Below are 27,939 nucleotides of genomic sequence, written 5' to 3' on the forward strand. Positions count from 1 at the left end.
AATGGCAGAGCCAGGCAGGCTTTAGCGACAAGCTTGAGAACATACATTTTCACTGTTGAAGTCTTTTGGCCTTGCAGTGCTTTCTGATCCCTGCAACCAATTTTTCTTCAAGCGTGCTGGAAGCTGAAGGGGCCGGGTCCAGCAACCGCTCTCTACCTGCACAGCGGTGTGCTTTCCTATGTCTTTGTGCTTGGGAAGAATGGTTAAAACCCATTTCCGTGAGTCAGAGATTCCGCTATTAAATATTTCTTTTAATTGTCCGCAATGTACACAGTTAACTTCAGTTTTGCACAGATTTCCCCAAGCAAAGCCCCTCTTTTTCTTTTTTTTTTTTTTTTTTTTTTTTTCCAGCCCAGTTGTTTCCTGAAGCACAGGCCTGCTTTTAGCGACAGATCTCTGGGTTAGGCTGCTCTGGACTGACCCATTTCCTATGGAGCTCATTCAAAGCCCCTGGCTGGGTCAGGACACCAATGGAAATTTTAGAGCATGCATAAAACAGAAAGGCTGCATAGAAGCCAAAGTGACAATTAGTTTATTTTTAAAATAACGCTATGGGTAACACAGGAGAAATAAGGAAACTTTTTTCCTCTGGTCAACAGTGCCTTTTGGTCTGCAAATCCCCCAGGCAGCTCAGTTTGGAAGCCCCCATTGCTGATCATAGGCCCACCTCTTGAATAAGAGCTGCTGATAGAGAAATTGATCCCAGAGCGGTCAGGGATGAGAGAGGACATGTTTATACACAAACCTGCTGTGATTTCATCCAGAAAGCCCCTTTGATCTGAGCCTGCTCTTAGGGTGCATTGTAAGAGCATTGACTGTGTGGGTGGGAGATAGCTGCTTTTCCACACTGAAAGCTGAGATGGTTTCCAGCCTCCTGAGCTTTACTGTGCTAAGCATTATTTCTTTCTCTGTCCCTTGGATTTCACAGAAAAGAGTTTAAACCCACCGTCCATCTTGAGTGGCAATTGTCTCAGCACATCCCTAAAGACAGCACGAGTGAAAAGTGGTGGAACAAACTACTGCAGTACTGCAAACTGCCCTTCTGGTCAGCCCTCTCCCATGGCCACACAACAGCTGTGAAGGTATTGCCCATTCCACCTACCTTTAAGGGTAAGGCTGAATGTTTTGATTCTGTCCCAAACTAAGAAGTTGTCTTCAGAACTCAAGCATGCATTATGTTTCCAAAGCATTGCTCCTGAAGGCCTGTACTGTGGAAGGCGACCACCACAGCCTCAGTTCCCAAACACCACAGAGTCAAAGAGCGCTGAACTTCAATTGCACAGAGGGTACAACGTAGGTAGCCATACCTTGGAGGTAAGAATTGCCCAGTGACATTGCTCTCCCTAATTTCATAGAATCAATAAGGTTGGAAAAGACCTCTATGATCACTAGTCCAACAACCCACCTACCACCAATATTGGCACTAACCCTTTGTCTCTAAGTATCACATCTATGAGTTTCTTGAACACCTCCAGGGGCAATGACTCCACCACCTTGCTGAAGTGCCTCACCTCTCTTTCAGACAAATTTTTTCCTAATATCCAACCTGATGCAACTGGAGGTCATTCCACCTCGTCTACCTGAGCCAATGTCCCTGCATGCATTTGCTAAGGAAAAACCTTTAAGGCACTGCTTTGTATGAAAGAGCAAATGCCTTTTGCACTGCAAAATAACAGTTCTATTATTTTTCTGCTCATAAAATGTAACTAAAATCATACCAAATGGCCAATTCTGCAATTATTATCACTATGTTCATGAATGCTGTTGCAGAACTAATGTGGTTACCGATGTTCAAACTTCTGCACGTGATTTAATGTCCCATAGTTGGGCTTTGCTCCTTTCTGTTCCCATTATCCATAAACCTCCCAGTTTTTGAGATTTCTAAGCAAATACACTCCAGCACAAAAAATGTCAAGTAGCCCTATTCTGAAGGCAGCCCCTCAATAAAATCCACTTAATATCAGATAAATTGAAGTGCTCTGATCTAAGTTGTTCATAGGGCTCCTAATTCTCTGTCCTCGGGCACTCACTTGTGTGTGGCGTCCTATTGCTGCTCAGCTTGCTCGTGAATAGCCTTGATTTTCTGCTGCCAGCTGGATGCTGGTAGAATCTCCCTGCCTTTTCTTCTGTAAGAAGACATCATCCTGAACAGAGTATAAGGAAAAAGACAAACAAAAAGCTTCTTATTAGAGAAAAAATACTTGCATATCTAGTTTCTCCTTCTGCTTAAGACCTTGTTCTCTGTGTGTAATGTGAGGCTGGATGCTGCATGGATTATTGCAATGGCTGCATGTACAGGCTGCGGGGTACATTGTTTCTGGCCTCCCTCTTCCCCAGTTCTTCCTAATTTTTACCGGGGTCTTCTATTCCTTTTGCTGCAAGTTCAGAAGCTCAATTGCAACTTAGGCTGTTGACATTACACATTTGCCAAGTTTGGGTATTCACACAGCTCCAGTTTCATTCCGTTTCCCCGGTGTGCTTTATCCCTTTTATCTCTGGCCTTATTAACGTGATTGCTCTGCGACAACAGTTGCTGGAAGGCGTTCAACGGGGCTAGAGCAATCCGCTTCCCTTCTCAGCTCTCCCCTTGCCCCAGTGCTCCCAGCATGGCTCTGCTCCCTGGCAGGGGATGGTGCCTTCCCTGGGGACTCAGCACTAAGCATCCTGGCAAAGCAGACTTTTACAATTCATTAAATAGCCAACGAGTGGGTTTGCCTTCTATTTATTTCTCCTTTTATCCTGCAAGCAAGGGATCACCAATATGCAGACAGTATCTAGCACTCCCAGATAAACTACATCTGTACAGGCTCATTCAGACACAGGCTATAAATACCCGCCGCCTGTGCACAGACTGCCGCCACACTCTCTCTGTGCCTCTTCCAGGACCGACTTTTCTCCAGGCTTTCAGAAGGATTCCCCCTGGGATCCTCATGCTCCCACGGGGTTGTGCGGTGACCAGGTTGAACTGGGACGAGGCCTGAAGGATGTGATTAGATTTGTGCGAGTGCTGACCGCTCAGCCTCTCCATTTTATACCTAGCTAGTTTGAGCGCCGTGATTTAAGCAGGTCCCTTGTCAGCCACGACATAAATTACAGCTGACACTCTGGCTCAGGACTCTGGGAGCCATTCAGGGCATTTCCCTTTCCATAGATTTGTTTCCTCCAGAGAAACTTTCTAAAGTAATGCCTTCCTCCTTCCCACTGCCCTCCACTTAATTTTAAAGACACTGTTAACCTTGGAGCTGCCCTTCTCTTAATCCTGACATATAAAAACTGAGCACAACATGAAGAAATAGTTAAATAATTAATTTAGAGATATCTAATTTTCAAAATATCATCTAATCCAGCTTTCCAGTTAGCATTCATTTTCCCCGCACTTTGTATATACCACTTTTAGTCCTTTATCTCTCCTACTTCTAAATATTTTACTGGATTTTTGTTTTATACAGCTGAGAGGAATGCTGCTCTGATAAAACCGCGCTATAATCTCCTCGGGCTGCATTTCCTTCGTTCCCACTCTTCATCTGCAGCTTTTAAACAAAAAATCTTTACTAGATGAAAATAAAGACGGTGAATTTCAGTGGTACATTTAATAATTCATAAATCAAATGAAGTTCAAACAGGTTCAAAGTTTAAAAGTTTAAAAGTTTTGCTGAAGCTTTAAAGTTTAAACTGTCAGAGACTTTGACAAAAAACTTTTCCTGTCTGGAATATTTAAGATTGTTAAACTATATTACACGCATGGCTATTGCTACATCTTTTCAACCAAAAAGTTTTCCTCTAAAAGAATCCTGATTTTTTGTTTTCTTCAAACAACTATTACATATGCAACGCACAGAACCATGTTGTTACAGTAAAGGAGATCACAGCTACATAGCCTGCATATTATAGATTTTTTTTTTCCTGGCCAACTTGCTTTGGCCAGCAAGAAATCATTTGATTTATTAATGCTGCTACATGCTAAAGGGGTAGGAAAGGTCTCCTTCTAATGGCTTGGCCATTATAAAAGAGGAATTCAGACGAGTGTACACAATACAAAGTCTAGGCTGAATGAAAAGCATTAAGTTTTATGCGTTTTATCCTTCTAAACCTTGGAAAAAACTGATGGCCAGGTTCTGTTCTGACTTATGCCAGTATCAGTGTCAAAATCAGAAATAACGTCACCAAAATCAGTGAGTTTGTACATGAATTTGTTTATGCTGTCCCAATTTCATTAATGTATTCAAAGATGTCTTTATTCATATTGTCATCATCATTTCCAAGGCATTTGAACTATTTTCAGACAGACATTAATGTAATTCATTGCATTTCTGAATGTAATTATAGCCCTAAATGAGATTCTGTGAAGCAAATATGTTATAAATATTGCATTAGGCAGAGGCTCATACCTAAAAACAGGGACAGATTTCCCTTGGATGAAGACCTGGCACTGGGGAAGACCTGGCATGGCATCAGAGGAACCTCACCAGGATCCTCTGGCTGCAGCCCAGTGCAGCACACAAGCACCACCAGTAAGCCTAGAACTGGACATCCCTCCTTCAGTAAAAATAGCATGCACTGTACCTGTCACTACTGGCCTCTAAAATTAATCTAGTTTTCATGAATGAGCTTGTGAAGTAAGCTGTTATGGTAAAAGCAAAAGCAGTAAAGACTTTAAATGGCTTTAACTGATAATAGTCTGATCGATGGAGTAAGTGCAAATATGCATTATATGTGCCTTAGCTTCCCAGGGAGATTGGCACTGGAGACAACGGAGAGAGAAAAGCCTACAGTTCTTGAGGTAGTATGAAGCAGCAGTAAGAAATTTTGTGTCAGACCACTTCTGAGATTGTTGTTTTCAACTCTCAAATGCAGATAAGTTGCAATGCTAAGAGTTTAATAAAGAGCAGAGTCATGTTCTTCCTTCAGTCAGGAATCCCTTACTCCTTCTAGTAAGTGCAGATTTTTTCCACTGAGCAACCAGAAATGTTATGCACATGTCACAAGACTTTTCTCTAGCCTCTTGGACTGTCTCACCCTCACTGAAGTTAACAGTAAATAAAAGACAGCTTCCCAGCATCCTACTCTAGTAGATTTTTTTTCCCTTCAGGGCCCATTGGAATAGCATGTGAATTGTAGTGTGAGTAATCTGCAATATATGCAAGTTGCCATTTTGCCAGCCAGATCATTTACAAAAACTCAATAAAGGAGAAAGAGAAAACTGGCCAAACAAAGTTATTTTAAAATGTGTCTTTGTGGCAAAATATTTGGCCTGGGGTAGTGTTCACTCAGTGTGATCAATAAATGAGCAATAAACCTTAGGCCACATCCAACAATAGACTGGGCACCTACAGGTTCAGTACAGGTAATGTGTAGTAATGGCATCTCAACAAGGCCAAAGTCTTAACCTGTCCATCTTTCCTGACCTGGTGGTCAAGCCTTTTCTGTCCAGCAGTAATGCAGCCTGAAGGCAGGGGCAGCTTTTAGGCCCAAAAAGAGACATCTAGGAAGCTGCGGGTCTCTAGGATTAATCAGCTGAATTCATGTTTTCCATCTCTCAATTTTAGGCTTAAAATCTTAAAATGAGGTCCTTACAGGTTCATTTTAGAGTTGTCATGCATGCATAATACAATCACCTGGCAGCATCTTGCCCAAACTACAGTTTTACTTCATTTCTATGATTTCTTCTGACTTACTTTACTATCCTAAATTCCAAGGATTCTTGATGAATGATTCTTTTATAACTTGCCACCTGCAAGGAGACAGAGATCATTGTGTTTAAATGGTCATCCTAATTTCCATCAGCTGTAGCAGTCAATGAACATGGGTTGTATGGAGCTTATTATTCCACAAATTACTAATCTACATTGCCACCGCCCCCAGCTGCTCCTTGCTGGCTGCACTAAATGAAAAGCCTCCACAAGCCCTGCAGCAAAGGGAAATCCAACAGCCATGCAAAACAATGCTATGAGATATCTTCTGCCTAATTTTGAGGCCACAACTCTTCAGGGAATGCTCTGCATTCTTCTCTTGGCTTGCCTCTTTGGTATCCTCCCTGCTTCACACATCTGGGGAGAAAGAGGGCTTGTTCCTACACAAAATGGATGTGCAGGCCACACCAGAAGAAACATTTTCACTGAAGAGCTCTACAGACATCTTTCTTTGGTGGAAAATTGAACCTTTACTGTTTCTTTCCCAGATTATAGCTTGCTGGATTCCTGTGTTCAAAAACCACAGGCAATATGTGCTCCTGACTGAACCAAGGGAGAGATCCCGCAACAGCTCCAATGCCAGTAAGCATGAAGATACACTGAATTGGTGAGAAGTTCCAGTGACATCATTTGCAGTGACAAGGCATCCTTCTTGTGTGTTTGTCTCCAGCCCAGCCTGGGCTCCCTGAGAGGTGGGTCCATTAAAGACTGGGTTAACAGCTTAGGGATGAAAAAAAAGACCAGACCCAAGAACTGTTGCACAAGTAACTTTCTTTCAACATGTTGGATATGAAGACAAATCTGATTAAGCTTAGAAGATGTAAAAGACTGTATGCTAGCTAGCACTCTTGTCCCAGGCCACAAAAAGGAAAAAGAAAACATCTGTCTGTTAGCCCTCAGAAGCACTTCATTTTCTTTGGGAGGTGTTCTTCAAGAAGGTTGAAAGCTCCTTAATTACATACTCCCTGCTTTTAACACCAGTAGCATCTATCTAGTGGAGCATAATGTTGTACAGCGTGCTCAAGGATATGACCTAGTGATTCTCTGGGGCTACTGCAGATCCACTGGGTGACCTTCAAACCTGACAGCCTCCAGCAAATTGCTCGCCTATGTATGGCCACCATTTTGCACACTCTGAGCTGCCACAGCATACAGGAACAGCAGCAGACTGAGGAGCTGCTGTGGCTCTTGAAGGGATGTTTTTGAGGAATTCTCAGTGCTACTTTACTGGTGATTGCTTGTGCTGGAGTGAGTTCCCCATGGCTGGTGCAGGGGCAGAAAGAGCCCGGCTTTCCCCTCACTGCTGGAAAATTGCACAACACCCAAATTTTAGCTGACTTCTGGCATTTAAAAGAGTTTAGCATTGAGGATTTTTCCAAACTAAGGAGGATAATTGGAACATCCCATGAATAATGGGTCCTGTTACACTAATGTGCTAGCAGATTTTGGCTAGCTTACATTAACCAGTTTCTGCAATATGAGCTCTGGAGCATCATTGTCTATTTTGTACTGCCTTTTGAGATAGAACTGTCCCTCCAACTAATGTGAATGAAGAAAATGACTGTGGTTCTTAAACATTTTGTAAATGCTAAGTATATTTTAATATTCTAGTTGGAGTCTCTGAGTTCTGAAGGCAAAAAGACAGGTTTCCCAAAGGAAGTAAATTCCACATTTTGTGATGATAATCACCACTACACTTAGGTGACAAAACAAAAACAAAACCTGATAATATTCAAAGCATCAATCAAATCTGAGAGAAAAAACAAAAACAAAAACAAAACTGTCATCTAGCTGAGGAGAAAAAGAAGAATGTAGTTGTTTGGATCCAGTCCTCAATGGCAATAAATCATGAAGTGTCTTATTATACAGCTTACACTATTGCATTTTAGCAAGGAAATTATACTGTAGTATTGGTAGTTGTATGACTGCTGCAGTGAAACTCCATATGTATTCAAAGACCCTGAATGTCACATGAAGTTGAAGTCGAATTAAGAGGAAAAAAAATCATGGAAAAGGGAATCATTCTTCTGATACTGCAAACGTCCGTGTGTGCTTTCTTGGCTGGAGCCATCAGAGGGACAAAAAAGAAGGAGCCAGTGAGTATGACAGTGCCTGAGCTGTCCCACCAGCTGTTCCCTGGCTATTCCAAGGGGCTGGAAGGCAGTGCATAAGAGCAGATCCTGCCTGAAAACAGCATCCCTTCCCAGTCCAACTTCTCAGCTTTCAGAAATTGGTTGGTGGATGCGTCTTCCCTCCTACAATTTTTCTAACCCAGCTCCAGGCCTGTGTAGACTTCATTACTGGGAAGTAAGGCGCTGGCACAGCTGCCCACGTAAGCTGTGGTGCCCCATCCCTGCAGGTGCTCAAGGCCAGGTTGGATGGGGCCCTGGGCAGCAGAGCTGCTGGGTGGCAGCCCTGCCCATGGCAGGGAGATTGGAGCACAATGATCTTTAAGGACCCTTCTAACCTAATCCATTCTGTGATACCATATCCCAGTTTTTCTGGTCACTTTATAACCCAGCTCTCAGGGCAACAGGGTGGAGAGCATCTTCACAAACCCCGGGTATCAGAAACCCCCTAAAGCCCCACGTCCCCCTAGTCTACCCATGGCTGTCTTTCAGGAGAGTTTTGCCAGCTTTTCTGAGCCAGGGCCTGTAGTTGGAAAGAGGAAACATTATTTGTCTCATAATACAGACATCAAATACAAACAAGGGAGCTGCAGTTCCTGGCACGAAAGCTTTTTTGTAGCAATTTACTATCCAACATCCTTATAATTAATGAGGGTTATAACCACTATTTTTAGTGCAGCTAGAACGAACTGTAAGTTATTGGAGAAAGACATGTTGTGTAATGAGTGACTAATGTATCATTTTACCAAGAATTTGTATTAGATTGCTGAAAATTGCAGGGAAATGATTTCCAGAGTATCCCGACTGCCCTGAGTGCTCTTTGATTTGTAGAACATAAAGCAAACTATTGCTTAGCGGGCCTGACAGGCTAATTATGGCAAATTATGTTGGAGCACTACATTGGTAATGTAAATCCAGTTTGTATACTGCAAGATGTGGCCAAATGCATTTCAGGTGAGATGAGATCAAAATTCGGTGGATGTGGCAAGGGAAGAAGACTGCCCGTGGCAGAACAGATGACGTGAAGCGTTTCCTTTAATGGGGAGATTAACATAGCTGTTAGAGCACACCGGAGATCATTCCAAAAGCAGGAACCCTGCGGTGGGCACGCAGCCTCGGGCAGCTCCGGGCTGGGGGCTCCTCCTCCCCTCCTTCCCCTGCTCTCCGTGCTGGAAGCGGGTACGGGAGGCACCGGCAGGCGGAGCCCCGCGCTGCGCCCGGAGGAGCCGGCTGTCCCGAAGGAGCCGGCTGTCTCGGAGGTGTGCTGCTGCTGCTGCTGCTGCTGCTGCTGAGCTCGGCCGGCCTGTCCAACGTTCTGCCTCACATGACGATGTTGTTTTCTTGCCTGGTGGTGCTGTGCACACCGTCACAGTTATTTGCCATGCAGTTCCATTCTTAATGCCAGCACACTGCTGAAGCAATTAGCCATATTTGCTTAAGAGACGCCCAGTGCTGAAATTGCTGGGAGAGCGTGTTACAGGTCAGTTGCAGTGTTGACCAGGATGTGGGGGAATCACGCTAGCTGGTCCTGTTTATAGCTCTGAATTAATCAGAAGACACCTACTCTTAAGAGACAGAGCTGGGAAGTAATTCTTTGTAAATCACATGCAGTATAATGCTGATGTGCACCAAGTCAAAGAAAGGAAGGCGGATCCGTGAGATGCAGGTAGCTTTGTCTGCTTAGCAAAAGTGCTGGTGCTGATGATGACTGGAGCACAACGTGTCCCTACCCAGGCATCAACATGTTGAAGTGAGGAGCGCTGGCTTGGTGCCTTGCTGCCTGCAAGACTTCCCTCTGTGCCCGTGAATGTTGTCTGCATCTTCCTGGAACTTCCCAGCCAGGCGGGGGGATGCTTTGCACAGGTGCAAGAGGCCTAACCTGCTGAGGGAAGCTGGGAGTCCGTGTGACTTTTCGCCTTCACCTTCAAAGAGCAGATATCCATTATGGGGAAAAAAAGGCTGTGTGACAGCACAGCCCTCAGAACACAACCTGGACAATGGAGGCAGCAGTGGGATTTTTCAAAGCTTGAAAGTAACTTAGCAACACATATTTATTTCCTGTTTTAGAAAAAGGTGCTATGAAGGCATGGATTCCTAGAAGATGAATCACGTATGAAAGACACGCTTTGTTTTCCTTTGAAATTGCACGTAGAATAGCAGTGAGATAATTCAGGATATGCTTTCCTCCGTTCATAAAAACCCTGCATGTTGCTCACGTAGCATTCAAACATAGCATGAAGTTGGAAAGTCCTCATAAAACAGCATTTAATGTCCCTTCCCATTTGCATTAGGCACAGGAAGTAGCAGATGCAGATTCATCTTACAGAAAAGCAAATCGTGCCTGAGACATTGTGTTGGTACATGAGAAATCTGAAGTTAGAAATTTCCTTTGTGTTCATAGTTAAATGAATCATCAAATATTAACTTAAAGCCAGGAGTGAAAAATCTGAAGTAGATGACTGATAAAATATTGTGCCTGTTTGGGAAAAGTGCAAAGCAAAATGATTCAGGAATCATGTTTGAGTGAAATCAAAAGAAAATTGCAGGTACTTTTTTTCTTACTTGAAAGCCTTTCCTCTTTCCTGGTGACCTTCAGCTCTCAAAAACAGCAGCGCTGTTTCTGAAGAAGTCAGGTCTGAGCAGGCAGTGTTTTAAAGGTTGCACTGATGACATTCCCAGTTCAGCTCTGAGCATGAGATCTTTAATGGTCTTGAGCAAGCTAAACTCTACAGCTCTGTCCATAACCTTACAAATATTGTTCCACCTGTGTTGAAAGATATTTATTGACACTTAGCAATTTATATGAGGTCATCGACCTTTCAAACAGGTCTCTTGCTTGAAAATTTTATTACTAGACTAAAAATAATTAACCTTCTACAACATTATTTAATGACACTGCTAAACTGCCAATAGTAAGATGAAAAAGAAATGCGTGGCCTTGAGAAAACTCTATCTCCTGCTCGTTGAGCTTGTTTTAAAAGGAAAAGCAATTTATTTAAAAATCTATGATGGTGTAAAAACGTCCTTGTTCTGTTCCTGATGGATTTATATAGCCAGTAACTGCGGTACCCATGTTGCTTCCTGGTCTTCTCACAACACCTTTGTGAGATGGCAAAAGACATTGGATAAAGAAGAACGAGTGTAGGATGGGCATATATGTAGCTGCTTACACCTGGGTGTGTCTACACACACCTTTAGCTCTCTCAGAGTTTGCTGCTCTGCAGCATCATGACAAGACCTCTCTGCCACGAGCACATGCTGGAGCACTGCTGGAAGACCCAAACACTGCAGCCTGATAGGTAAATGGTGAAGGAGGAAAGCACTGCCATAAGTAAAACTACACTCCGGAATTTTAGCATCTAAAAAGGAATAAATACTGCAGTTTGTAACAGTTGAGTAAGGATGTGGAAATTGCTCTTTCTTCAACATCTCCTGGATGATCAGCCTTGTTAGCTGGCTTTAAACCCGTGAGAAATAGGATCTTTTCATTTTCTCTCATTCTTCATAGTTTACTTTGGTAAATCCACACTTAAAATAGCAACTTTTTCTCATAATGACCTTTTCACACCTATGCCACCTCTTTACCTGCCTGGAGTGGTGAAGGAAGCTGCAGGAAAGGGCTCAGAATGAGTCCTAGGCATCTCTTTTGTTTCTCCCCTTGCCCCAAGGCCCATACCAGCCATATGTATCAGTGGCTCTGCACCCAGCAGGAGAGCCCCCCATCCACTCAGAAAAGCAACTCCCCATGTTTCTATCTGGTTTGACTCTCTGCAATTTAACATGTGCACTATTTCACAGCCAGTTCCAGTCCAAGCCACCAAAGATGGTAATGAATGTCTTCCAATTGTATTAAATTAGCTTGGTCAGATATCATTGGCTATTTCAAAGGAACAAGATGAACACGACAGATTAGATCTATGGAAATATGAGGCTGAATACTACTTTCCCTTGTAGCAGCCCTGCTTGAGCAGCACAAATAGTGCCTGTCTACTACTGATTTGCTTATATTTTTATGCACCATATCAAATATTTCTGCACATATACAATAGGTCTTGCTATTTTTAAAAGCAGAATTTGCCTTACTTTTGAGGGGGGCATGAATTCATCACTCTGTCCATAAGTGTCCCAGAGGCAGTCACTTTGTCCAGGGGTGCTCCTCACTTGGACCATGAAAAAAAGTGGGAGCTGCCACCTTTGTCTGACCTCAAGAGGAAGGAAATCCAAACCCAGACCCCTCATGAGATGGACAACATTGCTGTGCCTGTAAAGCATGCTCTGAGTGATGAAGAAATCAGTTGTTAGGTATTCTGCAGACACCCAGCACCTCCTTACCCTACTTGCCTATTCCAAGAGCATCTTCCCAATGACTAGACTCCACCATCTACTGAAGAACTGCAGTATACCCAGATGATGTATGTCACACATGGAATTTGGCATTACTTTACCAGAAATGCAAAAAAAATGGAACAAATAAGTGTTAACTTCAGGTCTGAGGAGATTTTGATTGAAATTTATGGAGACAGCTATCAGTGAAGTAAAGGCATGAAAAGTTTAGAATATGTTAATGGAAGTATTTCTTCACAGAAGCTAAAAGCATATGATGGGATTGCATTTTGAAGAGGGTGGCTATTACGATGGCTTCAGATGAGGGCTGTGCAAATGGAAGTATGCACATACAAAAGCTGATCAACCTCAGGTGTCAAGAAAGCAAAATTGCATATATCAGACACTGCCCTTTCTGCCCAGGTTGGAGCCTCTGCTGTCTATAAAAACACATAAAAAATGAAAGTGCTCAAGCAAATGCTTGGTGTTACTGCTGCAGCATTCTGTGTGACAGCAAGCCAGAGCAATTGCTTTCAGGTGAACTGGCTATCTTATCTAAACGTAAAAAAACATATAATCATCAAGCTTCTTTAATGTTCAAGACTGAATTGTTTTAAAGTGCCAGAAAAGAAAGTGAGGTTCCTGCAGTGCCAAACGCAGTGTAGCGTCCCATGCAGGAGGAGCATACAATCACTCGTGTTTTCCTTCAAACATGGACACAGGCTGAGCCTCTACTGGAAACTTATCCCAAGGAGTCTGGCAGCACAGGAAAATTATACTCTGAATATCTGCTCAGCCGCCTGTAAGATTTTATTCATTGTAGTGTGAAAATGTATTGTACTTATAGGATGAAAACATATAAATACAGCTATAATTTTCTTATCGTTTTGTTTTCTACCTTGCTTCATTTTGACAACTGATTTGATGTGGTGTAAAAATAGATTTGTATTACTGAAGCCCAAGTGTACCTTGATTCATACGTGCCTGTGAGATGAAACCTGTAAAGTCCTATATTGAATCCAGGCTAGGTAAAATGTTAGCAGTGCAAGAAAAAAAAATGCCTCAAAGTAAAGCACTTAAAAGGCTGAACATTTTGTTCCTCTTCCTTCAGCACAAGCTGCTCTAGCCAAGAATATTAACACAAGTAACAAAAGGGATGGCTGAAGGGGAAGTGCAAGATGAGGCTTAACATCCTCCAGGTCTGAACCCAAAGTGCTTTCTGCAGCTGAAGCTGCTATTTTTGCTAAAAAGCATGTTGTCAGTTCAGGGACACCGGCAAGCCTCCCTATATTGTGTGAAATTTCTGGAGAGTAAATTGCTGGAGCAGTAATAAAGAGTGCCTTGCCTTGAGAAACTGCAGAAGATGATTTCATATACGTCTTTAAGAAGGTCCCTGTTTTCCTAGATTTTAAGAATCTTTAACAGCAAATGCCCTTTGAAAGCCCTGAAAACATCCAAAATTTACTTAGTCGGGCTGTTAAACATCTGATCCTGAAGAAGCAGAGCCACTACCTTACTGGCTTGCAGTGGTTCAGACTGCTGCTAGGCCTCACAGGGCTCCAGAACAGAGGAAATGCCTCAGCCTATGACGCTTCCATCCTCACAGGACAGGAGTATCTTTATATTCCCCTTGGGTAAACTCAGAGATACTGACAGACCTCCTGAAATGAGAAGAGTCATGACTTATGCCAGTAACATCAGACGGTATGGTGGCTACCATCCACCAGTAGGGTGGTAACATCATGTAATGTGCTCTTCCCCCACTTCCTCCATGCACCAAAGCAGTAAGTGACACCCGGCCCCATTCCTTGTGAAGACAGGGGAGGGAGGTGGGCTGCTGACTTCCTTCCTGCTAGGGCTGCGCCGTGGTGGGGGGTGATGGGGGAAGGAAGTGGATAGCAGGCTGCTGTTCTGCTGCATGGAGTGGGGGTGGAGGAAAAGGTAATGATTGTTAGCCAAGAATATCCAGGTTGGAGAATAATAGCCAGGTGATACTAATCTCCAGACAGTGCTGAGCTCCCTGAGCATCATGGAGTCGGGTCGGTGGGGACTTTCTGCTCCTGATACTGCTGAACCATCAATGGTCTGAGCCATGGGAGTGGGAAAGTCATGTTGAGTAACCAGCCCAGGCTGGCAGTGCCACACTGCCAGACCCCTTGAGCAGCAATGGTTGATTCATTGCGTAATGATGGGAAAGGACAGTAATCATTTCCACACTCAGTGCTGTTTTTCTCTTTATTCATGGTTAGGTATCTATAACCTACCTTGAAACCAATGACTGCTGCTGTATCAACATACCATTTATTATTTTCCATAGACAACCTTCTATGCTCTCCTTACTGTGAGATGAGCAAAAGTCACTTGTTCTGGTAGGAAGCATATAGATTCCTGATACCAATTGTCTTGATTTTATACAATATGGAGAACTCACAAAACACAGTGTCCACAAAAACTTCAGTGAGAACTGCAAACTAAGTATAATTCCAGTATTCAATTATACTAGAGTCAGAAGGAAAAGAGATAACATCTGGGTCAGGTGAATCCATCAACAAGAGTCTCATTCACTCTCATGACAGGTCTTTCCTGTTAAGTAAAACATCTTCAGAACAAGGACAAGGAAGAAAAGAAAGTGGGTAAATGTGGCAGCAAATGAGAAGAAAGAGAGAAAGAGAGAGAGAGAGAAAGGAAGAAAGGAAGGAGGAAAGAAGGAAAGAAGGAAAGGATGAAAGGAAGAAAGGAAGAAAGGAAGGAAGAAAGGGAGAAAGGGAGAAAGGGAGAAAGAGAGAAAGAGAGAGAGAAAGAGAGAAAGAGAGAGAGAAAGAGAGAGAGAAAGAGAGAAAGAGAGAAAGAAAGAGAAAGAGAGAGAAAGAGAGAGAGAAAGAGAAAGAGAAAGAGAAAGAGAGAAAGAGAGAAAGAAAGAGAGAAAGAGAGAAAGAGAAAGAAAGAGAGAAAGAAAAGAGAGAAAGAGAGAAAGAGAGAAAGAGAGAGAGAAAGAGAGAAAGAGAGAAAGAGAGAAAGAGAGAAAGAGAGAGAAAGAGAGAGAAAGAGAGAGAGAGAGAGAGAGAGAGAGAGAGAGAGAGAAGAGAAGAGAGAGAGAGAGAGAGAGAGAGAGAGAGAGAGAGAGAGAGAGAGAGAGAGAGAGAGAAAGAAAGAAAGAAAGAAAGAAAGAAAGAAAGAAAGAAAGAAAGAAAGAAAGAAAGAAAGAAAGAAAGAAAGAAAGAAAGAAAGAAAGAAAGAAAGAAAGAAAGAAAGAAAGAAAGAAAGAAAGAAAGAAAGAAAGAAAGAAAGAAAGAAAGAAAGATAGGAAAGATGGTGAGGTCTTGTGCTTAAACAGAGCCTGCCGAAGCTTGATGTGAGAGAAACTGAGAAGACTTTTTCATTGTTCACGTGACTCTTGGTTCAAAGATGAAACACTGGAAACATCTGTGCTCTGTTCTGCCTTATTTAAATCATTTCAGGACAAATCCAGCCCTGTTAGGTGGGTGTAACCTTGTTCAAGCCCGCGGAGTTGCACCTGCTTACTCTAAGGCAAAATTTGGCTCGGTTTGAATCTAGATTAACTCAACATTTGGAAATAAAAATGAGAAGCTTGGCATATTCCAGTATTTCATCTGGAGTCTTATGGCACTTGAGATTAGTTTATCTAGTAGATTTACTGCTTGAAAAATATTTGATATCAGTATCAACAGTTCAATATCTCCTTCTCACTACCCCCTTATCCTTCCACCCTCCTCTCCACAAGCAAAAGGAGACCTGCCTTGGTCTTTCTTGGCCTACTGCAGCTGACGGGGAGCTGAGCTGACAACACCACATCCCTTTTGATCTCCACAGTGCTCTGCAGGAGACAAAGAGGTTGTTCCTGTTGGTACAGCAGGCCAGGCTGTGTCCATCTGCCAGTTTGTCCTCAGCCTGTAAGGATGTGAGTGCCTGGGGATGAGGGACGCTTCCTGCACCAGCATCGCCAAGGACCAAGTCAGCAGTGTCTGGCATCACTGGGAAGGAGGAAGTCTGGTTTCCTCCCTTAATTACTAAAGAACTGGTACAGAGGCTGTGTAGGAAGAGAATAACTTCTCCACATTTTGTTTTGTTTTGTTTTACTTTTTGCAGCATTGTACATCTACCATACTTCTTTAGGAGACATAAGGGACAAGAAAAACCTGAAAATCAGTTAGGATATGAATGAGTATTTTCCAAAGAAAGGAAAGCAAAAGGAAATTTCAAAGATCCTCCCCACTAAACCCACCCATCCAGAAAAGGCCTGAATAAATAGATAGCCTGTGCAACATGTTGGGAAAGTCAACAAACAGGGGCTCCCTCACGCAAAGAGGGAAGTGAATTCCTGAATCAAGAACTGTGTCCTGAGTAGTTCCTGCCCACAGCCCTAGGAAGAGTAGGATTTCTGTCTCCTAATGTTATTTCTTATTCAGTTCTCAAAAAAAAGAGTAGTCTTAGAAAACACCCTGTAATTAAATTGAATCTAGCTCAACAGAAAAGAGTAATTTGGATTACACTTGGAAATGAGCTGCAAGACAGATCAGTCTTTGCATTACACATTTTTTAATGTTTAAACATTGTTCTATGTGTGTAGATATGTGCGTGATACCCCGACAGTAGGCTTCCAGGAAGAACCAAGTGAGTACATTGTCACCATCCAGGAAAAAAATAACAAGAAGCTCATGCTAAGTTGGTAGAGAGTAGGTAGTTCTTAGAGGACATAAAAAGCTCACATGGCTCAGCTGGGAAGGCAGCAGTTTCTTGGATTAAATTATCATGAAGCACAGAATGGTTGAGGTTGGAAGAAACCTCTGGGTCCATCTGACCCAACCTCTGTTCTGGCAGGGACACCCAGAGCAGAGTTCCCAGGCCCATATCTGGAGGCTGCTGAACATCTCCAAGGAGGAAATTCTCCAACCTCTCTGGGCACCTGTGCCAGTTCTCAGCCAATACTGCCCCAGTGGAACCTCACAGCCCAGCATCTCTCCACCTTTCAACCATGGGACTGTCATTTCAGCCTTGTACCATGTAGGCAAGAGTGACTGAGCAGCTGCCTTGCTTGCATGGGGTATCAGATGTGTTACTTGAAGGGTCAGCAGGGTGCTTCTGCCACCACAGGGCATGTTGTCCCATTATTTCCCTTTATAGCTTAATATCCACATGGGTATACTAAATAATCCAGGTTCTGGCCAAATGGAAAGACAGAAGCCACGGAGGTGGAGCTTTGTCTGGCTTTCATTAATGGACATGTGCCCATCAGCTCGGGCTTTGGAGCAAGACATTCCCACCACTTAGTTATCTTCTACTGGAAGGAAAGCAAGTGCATGCTAAAGCAATGCTCCTCATTCTCAGCCTCTAGCCAAATACAAGCTGGTCGAATTATTTACCTCATCTTAGCATATGTGCTGATTTTATTACTAGATGTTTTTACAAAGGCTGTTTTATTAAGCCTTTTTTATTGACCTGAAGACAGAGGCTTATTGATATCGTTGCCTGTGTCAGGATAAGATTGAATCTATTATTTGTGAATGCTAAGGCTTGGCTTTTCTGAAGGATACTGTCAACAGCTGCCATGGAAACAGTTTGAATGAAATAGTTACTTTCCTACAACTGTTTCATCAGCAGCAAGGAACTTAATTCCAAACTGCAAATAACAAGCAGCTCTCCATCCAGTTACTTTATCAGTTCTCCTGTTTAAAACACACAGGTCTATTTTCTAGGAGCATGAAAATAACAGATCTTGAATCACCAAAGAGTTGCAGAGGAGAAGAAGGAAATGGTGGGTTACATCACCAAGACGAGAGCAGCAGCAACTAAGAAAATTTTATTAAAGCAGATATAAATTCCTCTTTTGTTGAAAATGCAGGAGTATTTTGCCATTCACTTCAAACTGCTATCTGATCCATGAGAATGTGAATCTAAACAGGAAAAAAAATCTGTCATTTTGGACACATAGGAGAGAAAGATAAATTAGTGAGCAGAAATGAGATATTGCATGTTTTTTGGCTCTCCTTGGAATCTTTTGGAAGTGAGAACTTTTATAAGCATCTCTTCCTCTTTTTTTGTGCAGGAGGCAAGCTTGTTTTTCATTTCTCCTTCAAATGCCTAAAAGTGAGCTTTACCTTCAGGATGTGTGCACTGAGATGAGAAGTTGAGTGTGTCACAGTGAGCCTTTCATGGAAGATGAGCAAGGATCAGTGAAAAAAAAATTAAAGAACATAATCAGATTGTTAATTCCATGATAATTCGAACCAGGAAGATAACTCCTGATATCAAGAAATCAAGAAGTACCTCTTTTTACCATTTATGCTATCTTTGATTTTAGTTCCCATCACATGAACTGCTGGCAGAATCTAACCAGCGTAACTCATAACTGCAAAGATTTACATCACTTTTCTTTCCAAATATTTAAAATCTAGAGAAGAATTTGCTCATCTTGACTTCTGCTGACACTTGTGTAAATCTTGTTATCTACTTCAAGATACTTAATTTTTCCAAGATGTGAAAAAGAGCTACCAGGTTTATCTGGCTGTTGGAGTCCAGGCACCATTGAAATCACAGAGACATTTTTGGCGTACAGTTTGAAATCTACCCAGAAAGCAGCAGTGGTTTTGACTTTCCCTTAGACTTCAGTGTGACAAACCTGCCCACCTGTACTTGTGATTCCATGCACTCACAGCTGCCTGTGTCAGTTACTGCCTTTGTTTTGACTTTCTATGTCACTTATTTTGTCTCCCATTCAAAGAAAAATAAAATTGCTGATAGATAATACTTCTGTGTGATATAAAGTATTCACAACAGCGAATGAAAGAAGCTAGCAGGGAGGGGGAAATAACAGAGGGCAACTTTATCAGATATTTTTGACCTGAAGCAATTACAAACGTAAAGTTTGCATGAGCATGCATGATGTTTTTATATGCATATCATATTTTAGATTGGTTTGAGAGAGAAACAGATAAAATCAATCAACTGGTGATGTGGCAGTAATTATGCAAATGGAGCAACCTGACCATAAAACACTTTGAATGGGATAAGGTAGCTCAACAACAACTGAGCATTAAAAATATGGTTATTGCGTCTGTCCTAATAATCCGACATCTCTCCTGCCAAAGTGTGGAAGGAATGGATGTTGTGTAACAAAATTTAAACCATATAAAGAATCGGATAAAGATCATAAATAACTTGTCCTTATAAAAATCATGTCTTTAGTTCCCTTCTGTGTGTTTCTTACAGTTTTGTTCAATCTTGGGCAAAGTTCACTTTTATGAGACCAACCTTATGCAGCAAACACACCTTTGCTCTGCTGCTTTACTGCAGTGTTAATGGTTCGTTTGCCTTTGGGGGTAGGGAAAGGTAAGTGCTGCTGTTCCAGCTTTTTCCTTTGAGTGCTGCTCAAATGAGCGCTGTGGGGTTAGATTAGTTCATCACATAACACCATGAATTATTCTCAATTGCAAAATCAGCTGTGATAGCAAGCAACAGAAGTATATCCCACTTTACAGGCAAAGTATTTTGCAGCTGCCTGGAACACAAGTGATGCAGACTGGTGGATACTTGAGAAAGAGGAAATGAAAAAAATGATGCACATTTTCATCTTGATCCCAAAGGAAGTTTGAACAAAAGTACTGTCTGTTCACTTCTTTCTTCTTGCCACTTGTTTTCCTGTGTCCAAGTTGTTTTGACTCTACCCCACGCCATATGTGCTTCCATATGTTATCACTACTCCAAACAAACTCAACCCCAGTTTGCAGTGCATGCACCAAATCCCCACAGCCCTTCCAGCCTTCCTCATTATCAGCCATGTACTAGTAGCATTCCCCATGGTGAGGAAGGTCTGGGCAGCAGTCACTTCTTCAGCACGTCCCTGGCTGATCTATAGCAAGACCCGCAGTCAGATTGTTACTCCATTTCTATGGGCTGGCTTTATATACTTTTACCTCAGTCCTCCAGGTCAGGCAGCTGGTCAGAGCCTGAGGAATCTGTCTCTACCCTTTAGCTGAGAACATGGACTGTCTTTGGAAATGAGGGAGCAGGCATGAAAGAGCACTAATCTGAGGCCAGATTAATCCTTACTATAGGTTTTGGATGTAGGTGAAGAATTCTCCCATACCTAGGAAATCTGAGATGTTAATCCACAAGCAGCCATAGTATTAATTTTAGCAAAACAGTACTGATTGGTGAGTGGTAATCCAGCAAGACCTGCAAGCATGGGACACAACAGACAGAGAGGAGAGGACCTACACACACACACACACACACATGCATACACACAGTCTTCCCCAAATAGAGCTTTGAAAATTTCCTGGAGAGATCCTCCCCTTCCAGCTAGCACGTTGTCCAAGCAGTTTGAACTTTCTTCACCTCAGCTGTGGCATGCCTTTGGCTGAATGCTACCCTCAGCAGTGATCCCAGTGCCATCAGGCAAGCCCACATGTGGATGTGATCAGTGTCATTGTGTCTGACACTTCTGAGTGTCCCTAAGAAACTTATGCACAACCATGCCAGTGCTGCAGCATAGGTTTCCTTCTGGAGAAAACTGTTTCTCCCCATCATCTGCTGATTGATTCTCCAAGCTGAAGATGGCCTTTGCATGTACCCTCTGGAAGATGAAATAATTATGCATAAAAAGCAACTGTGCTTTTCTCAAATACCAATAAGCAGCTTTGCACTGCAATGAGTATCAGCATGGTGTGAACAGCATTCTGTTGGAGGACACAGGTTTAGAGACATTAGAGTCTGAGAGTCTTTGGTGAAGATAGGAGAGTAGTTTGTCAGAAGTGGCTTGGAGAGCACAGATAGGGATTGGCTCAGTATCTTCCAAAAGATGACCTAGGGACCATCAAACTAAACTATTAGGAACTGGGTTCACAGCTGGGCAAAGGAGGCTCATAGAATCATTTGAGTTGGAGGGGACCCTTAAAGACCATCTAGTCCATCTCCCCTGCAATGAACAGGGACACCTCCAACTTCATCAGGTTGCTCAGAGTCCCACCTGCCTGATCTTGAATGTCTCAAGGGATGGGGCTTCCACCTCTTGGCAAAGGAGGTGGCTCTTCTCGCAGCAGGTGCAACTCCTTTTCAAAGGTCACTGTGGATGCACACAATTTACATGGGATCAGGGTGGGAATGGATGAGCCCTGGATGAGGAATCCATTGCGAGCTGCTACACATAAACAAACTGCAGGGGCTTAGGAAGGTCCAAACAGTTATGAGCTGAAAATGGTCAGAGAGTGGGAGGGACTTAAAGGAAAATGTTACACATACTTGCCCTGTTCTCACGCTCCCTGAAACATCTTTTTGTAGCCAGTTTTAAGACACGGCATATTGGACTAGAAGATCCTTGGTCTGAACCAGTACGTTCACACTGATGTTTCCCCTCCAGACAAGTAGACTGCTGAAACCTTTTCACCACGTAGATAGGACATAATAAAAATAAAAAATAGAAAATAGAAAAGGGACACTACTTATACATTTTACTCTCTCAGGCAGAACGTTCCTCCCACCCCCATTATTTCACAACAAGTAGTAACAGAGACTGAAACTAACTGGAACTGAGACTGAAGAGGTGAAGGTGAGAAATCTCAGCTGCTCTCAGCAGTGTTATAAGGCAAGAAATGGTTATGCTCATATAGTCTGATGGTTATCATGAAATCAACAGGTGTTGATTTCTCCTGTATGTAGGAACTGTGATTTTCACCCTGTATGACAAGATCAATAGGTTATCAAACAGCAAACACCCTGCCATGACATGTGAAGGTCTATCTGCTCTGGGAAACCAGGAGCTCCTGCCTTGAACAGCTTTCATCATGACTCTGATCACACTCTTTCTTTTTTTTTTTTTTAAATCTGAGTGTTGTGCAAGGCTTCTGTCACAGTTGTGGACAGCCACAGTGGTACCAAGGCGCCCGTACAGACAGGAGAGTGATGCTCCTGAATAAGACGAGCAGGACTCGGTGAGGTTATGTTTTTTAACCTTAGTATTTTCACCCACATTTAGTTCAGTGTCCATTTGGACTAACACAGAATTACCAGAAGATGAGAAAGATTTATTTACACACTTATACCAGTAGTCTGCAAATGCAAGGCAGTCCTTCAACACACAACACATCAGACACCAAAGTAAAGGCAACATTTCAGCCCATATTCTGCAGCTAGACCAAACAGAAACACAATTCCCACTGGGGTCATTTAGCACTTACAGGTAATAAGTAGGCAAGTGAGAAAAAAGTGTCTATTTCTGATTTAAAAGCAATGGCTGAACCTGGCACAGCAGAAACAATAGATTGGTTCCCAAGTAGACATCAGGTGTATTTATTTTACTGAAATATATGGGTTTGTGACAATCAAAAACAGATGTTCATTAACTGGCAGAGCTGTAGGTAGGTTTCCAAGGTATGAAGCATGAGGAGGCCAAAGAGGTAAAACATTCAGTCTCCTGCCTTGAACCTGAATTTGTTGAGTCTTTTACAACAGTTTTCAACAAAGTTTTTCAATTTCCATGTTTTTAAGTAGCATCTATGAAGATGCTGCTAGCCTTTGGACATTGTTTCTTTTCTAGGACTTTTCCACTTTGTTTGCTTTTATTTGGGATCCAGAATTAGATTTGAAATTTGCTGTCTAAAGATATGCAGAGCTAAAGATATGAGAGACATCTTTTACAAACCCACTGCAACCTTCAGTCTGGAACTGAGTTCCTTCAGAGCTTGTGCACTCAGATCCCGTGACAGGTGCAGATGGATCCTTCTGAATGTGTCACTCCTTATACAGCTCTTTTGTGATTCCTAACATTTGGAAATTCCCTTGCTGGAGGTGAGTGATGTTGCACCAAACCAGGGCAACCTTATTTCAAGCAGGAACTGTCAGCAAGATCAGTGCAAGGTCAGTTGCTCCGGTTGTTCATTTCAGCAAACTCCTCCTCCTACAGACAAGCTTATGCTAAACCAACTCCAGAGATACAAGGGCTGCAGCATTCTTCCATTTGCTGGCGCCATGAAAGCTGGCAAAAAATGCCATGGCAGCAGATGTTAGCAGCCTGCCAGACTAAATCAAGCCCCATTCTCCCCTGTACAAGGACAATTCCAAGATAACTTCGTAGTTGGCCGAGTTTCTCTTTCCAAACACTGCAGTGGAGTATCAGCACAAGAAAGCCTCAGGAGTGTTTCTGCCAAGGAAATTGAGTGATGGGACCTCTAACTGCATTCAACACATAGGCAAAAGAATTATTTTTATCAACTGACCTTGAACGTGCTTATATGATTTTTTATTTTTTTTAAGTTTCATCTAGAAGTACATCTGAACCACAGTTCCAAAGCAAATTGAGGCCTACATATTGCAGATCAGCCACCTGAATGTTTTAAAAAACAAAAGTCTGGTAAAAGAAATAGGGTGGATTTTGAAATTCCATAGTACTCTGCCTTAATTTGCTTTTGTCAAAAACCTGAGACATCTCTGTCCACCTTTGTGTGTGGTTAATGCTCTCAGAACACAATTGGTACCAGACCAAGATGGTCTGTTGCCCACTAAGCTACATAGCCTACAAGATATTCTTGTTGGAAATGCTCATAAACTAGCCTTGCAAACAGCTCTACAGGGAATGGAGCCATACTTCTCAGCTGCTGCATTTTAGGGAGAATGCTCACCAAGAATCACATAATTGTAGAGGTTGGAAGGGACCACTGGAGATCATTCAGTCCAACCCCTCGCTAAAGCAGGTTCCCTACAGCAGGTTGCACAGGAAAGCATCCAGGCAGGTCTTGAATATCTCCAGAGGTGACTCCACAGCCTCTCAAGGTAGCCTGTTCCAGCAATTTGTTACCCTTGAAGTCAAAAAGTTATTCCTCACGTTCATATGGAACTTCCTGTGTTGCAGTTTGTGTTCATTGCTACTTGTTCTGTGGCTGGGCACCACTGAAAGCCTGGCCCTAAAAAGGTGGAAAGCCAATCGCCTGTCTCCCACCCATTAGGTATTTACAAGCCTTGTTAAGATCCCACCTCAGTCTTCACTTCTCCAGGCTGAACACCCCAGCCTTTCCTCATAAGGGAGATGCTCCAGGCTACTCAACATCTTTGTAGCCCTTTGTGGGACTGTCCAAAATTTCCCTGTCTTTCTTGAACTGAGGAGCCCAGAATTGGACACAGTACTCCAGGTATGGCCTCAGTAGGGCAGAATGCTGCAAGAGTCTTCCAGCTATGAAATTATGCAACACGCAATACATCTGACTTAAAATATTGTCTATTTGAAGCAGAAATGAATAATCAGAAGTCAAAGGCTGAGTCCTACTTCTTCTCTTGCCTGTGATCAGGAGCCAGACGTCAGTGAGCACTCCTGAGTCCATCTGTCCCTGAAAAGAAGGTGTCAGAAAGGTGCTCGAGGACACCCTAGAGAGGCTCAGGTGGAGCAACTCAGTGACTGTGTAAGCCCAGAAAAGTATTTTTGAAATGTCAGGGGGCTGTGAGCACGTAGGTTGTATGTTTGCACCTGACACAGATCTCAAATCCACACATGAGTGGTATATAGACCTATAGTCCACTTCTATGAGGGACACAGGAGCTGAAGCCTCTGCAGCCCAGCCCTGCTCTGTGTCCACTGGCTAGTCCCTGCTGCAGAATGTGTGATATGAGGATAACAAAACTAGAGCAGGTATTTGACACCACAAACCTTGTTTCACCATGTAATGAACGGTCACATAGGGCAGTCTTTATTCTCCAGGCTAAGCATTCAGAGCAAACAGGCTGCTGTAATCTTTAGCAAATACATTTTTGCTTGCACAATAAATCTGTTCAAAAAAATCACACAATTCCATTCAAACCAGTCACTAAAGAGTCACGTGTTGGGGCCTATCTCTGCTTTGTGCTGACATAGGCAGAGGATCACGTGCCTTCATAAAAAAAATATCCCCAGACTTAAGGCAGGTCTTGGCTCAGGGTCACAAAAGACTCATCCACATTTCGTATTGTGTCTTATCTTCTTTCTTCGCCAGCTAGTCTTGAAGCATGCCACTTCCATGCAAGCAAACAGGCACACATCTCAAATACACATCAAGTGGCTATATCTCTGCTGGGAAATAAAATGGATCAGGGAACAGTTGAAGGAGGAGTGCTCCAAGCCAGTCTCTCTTACCCTCAACGTAGAGGCAGCAATCCAATCTGGGCCCAGTCTCTGGCCCGTGCTGGTCCCTTGACTCTTTATAGGGGGCAGCTAGGTGGACCTGGCCAAAACCATGCCAAGAGTCACCAATATGAGCTGTCACACATCACTGCCAAGGCCCTTGCCCACCAGCTGGGACATCACCTGGGGCCAGGAAGGTAAAATAGCACCTGTGGATTTCTCACAAATTATTGAGTCCCATCTCTCGTGATCCACAAAATGGATAACAATCCCCACTGTATTTCTCACTGGTAGTGGGAGGATGGAACATTTTCCTGCTTGGATATTAATGGGAAAACCTGAGAGTACTCTAGCTGTACAGCTGGGTTTATACCATTGTGCCTGAGTCGTCATTTCAGCAGAGGGCAAATACTGACTTAGTGGGTCTACTAACACAAATCACAGAATCACAGAATGGCCAGGGTTGGAAGGGACCTCAAGGATCATGAATCTCCAACCCCCCTGCCACATGCAGGGCCACCAACCTCCACATTTAATACCAGACCAGGCTGCCCAGGGCCCCATCCAACCTGGCCTTGAACACCTCCAAGAGCGGAGCATCCACAACCTCTCTGGGCAGCCTGTTCCAGCACCTCACCACTCTCTCTGTAAATAATTTCCCCCTGACATCCAACCTAAATCTCCCCTCCCACAACTTGAAACCTCACCCTGCAGTTATCAACCCTTGTAAAGAGTTGATTCCCCTCCCCTCTGTAGGCTCCCGTTAGGTATTGAAAGGCTGCAATGAGGTCACCTCACAGCCTTCTTTTCTCGGGGCTGAACAAGCCCAGCTCCCTCAGCCTGTCTTCATAGGGGAGGTGCTCCAGTCCCCTGATCATCTTAGTAAAAGTAACAAATAACATGAATAAGATCCATGATCAAAATTGAATTGAAAAAATTGAATTTTGGCCTCTGCTTTAAATGAGGACAGTTGTCTACATTGAAAACAGGCATATTTGAGATAAATAGGACCATATACCATTAAAATATACAGTAAAACATATGTTTAACATATTCTGAAATCAAGTGTTTCGCATTATTGATCTTTTTATTTCTTTCGTTTGTGTGAGTGAAGGATGGTTGTTCATTCCATTTTTTATGACCTATTTATTATTGTTACCTGGAATTATACCACTACCTGAAATACAGTAAGGAAAGGCTACCACTTGTTTATGTTGTGTAACACAGTAAATGAAAAAAAAAATAAAAATCAGGAAACATTTTGTTCAGTGCAGTGAGTTTAAAGAAGACAAACCTGTAGCTCGGAAGAAAAAGAAATCCACTAGACAAAACAGAGAAGGGGAAAGAGGCAATAAAGCAAACAAGAAGATGGAAAAGCCTGTGCTAATGTTCCCCTGTTCACTCATACACCCTTGTGCCAGTATGGCATTTACAAGCCTGATGGATGGAAAGCACCCCCAGTTTTCAAAGTTCATCACGGAAGAGAAAGCTTTAAATGCATAGCTTAGGTACAATTCTTCCAACCTACCTGGCCTTTCCCTTATAGATAGAGTAGGATCCAATTAAAAACCTGTAAAGGTGTACACACACCATCTGTGTTGTCCAGCCAGGGGCTAAGTTTCTGCCTTAAGGGAAGGTATAAGTCAAGAGAAGGGTGATGGGAAACAGCTGTTTTCTGAAGTGCTCACCTTGCCACCAGGACTACCAGAGCTTCACTGCTGGGTTGGGTAGGTTACACAGGTGAAGGCTCTCTGAAATTCCTGTGTAAGAACTTTCTTAGAAAAAGTTTCTGTGATGCTGCCATGCTTTTTGCAAAGGCTGGAAGAATTTCAAATTCATCTACTTCACGGCCATGGGAAGCCATAAATGCAAGCCTACATCCTCCACTGCCCTGGGTTCCCAAAAGCGCTGTGACACTACGAGATGGAGAATGCTCAACACCAGGTGAGGGTCAGATGCAAAATATCTATTTTTCCACATGGAAGAGTTAACTGGAAAGACGGTTAAAGAACAATATTCCATGACGTCAGTGGCATTTATGACATGCCCTTTAATTACCCTTACCAGTAAATCAGTGTGTGCACTTTAGTACAGCAGAGTAAGGCATACTTCAAAGGAAATAGTAGTACTGTTGATTAGCTAATGAATACGCTATCAGAGAACTCAAGGAGATTTTTCACTGTATTACTTACTTTAAAGGATAATGCTAATTAAAGACTTGCTACATGCCTCAGGTCCACTGCTGATTTTCTGAAACAATGAAACTCTCGCATTAATTTTTTAATTATCTGCTCTGTACTTATTAATAGAAGGATGCAGTCTTGTCCTCTGGCTTACACAATGAATTCTCAGGAGCCCAGTCATACACACAGAACATAGAAATTCATCTAACCATATCTGTGGTTGGTAAATGATCCCTGTTCTTCAGATGGCCAAGGAAGCCTCCTTCTCTCTCTCTCCTCTCTGCCCATGCCTTCTGCTTGAAGCAGCAGAAAGGCATAGAGATGTTTGTCAAGCCCCACTTGTTCCCCAGCTGCAGCTGGAAAATTGGACTGTGTGCATCAGGCCAATACCTGAAATTGGCTTGCAAGTAGAATAATTTATTTAGTGTAAATCAGGATTATCTTCACAGTGGCCATTGTTATTCTAACCCTATCTCTGGTGCAAAGGGCAAAATCGGGACCTGTATTTTCTG

Source organism: Lagopus muta, chromosome 3, assembly GCF_023343835.1.
Source record: "Lagopus muta isolate bLagMut1 chromosome 3, bLagMut1 primary, whole genome shotgun sequence".
Classification (NCBI taxonomy): domain Eukaryota; kingdom Metazoa; phylum Chordata; class Aves; order Galliformes; family Phasianidae; genus Lagopus; species Lagopus muta.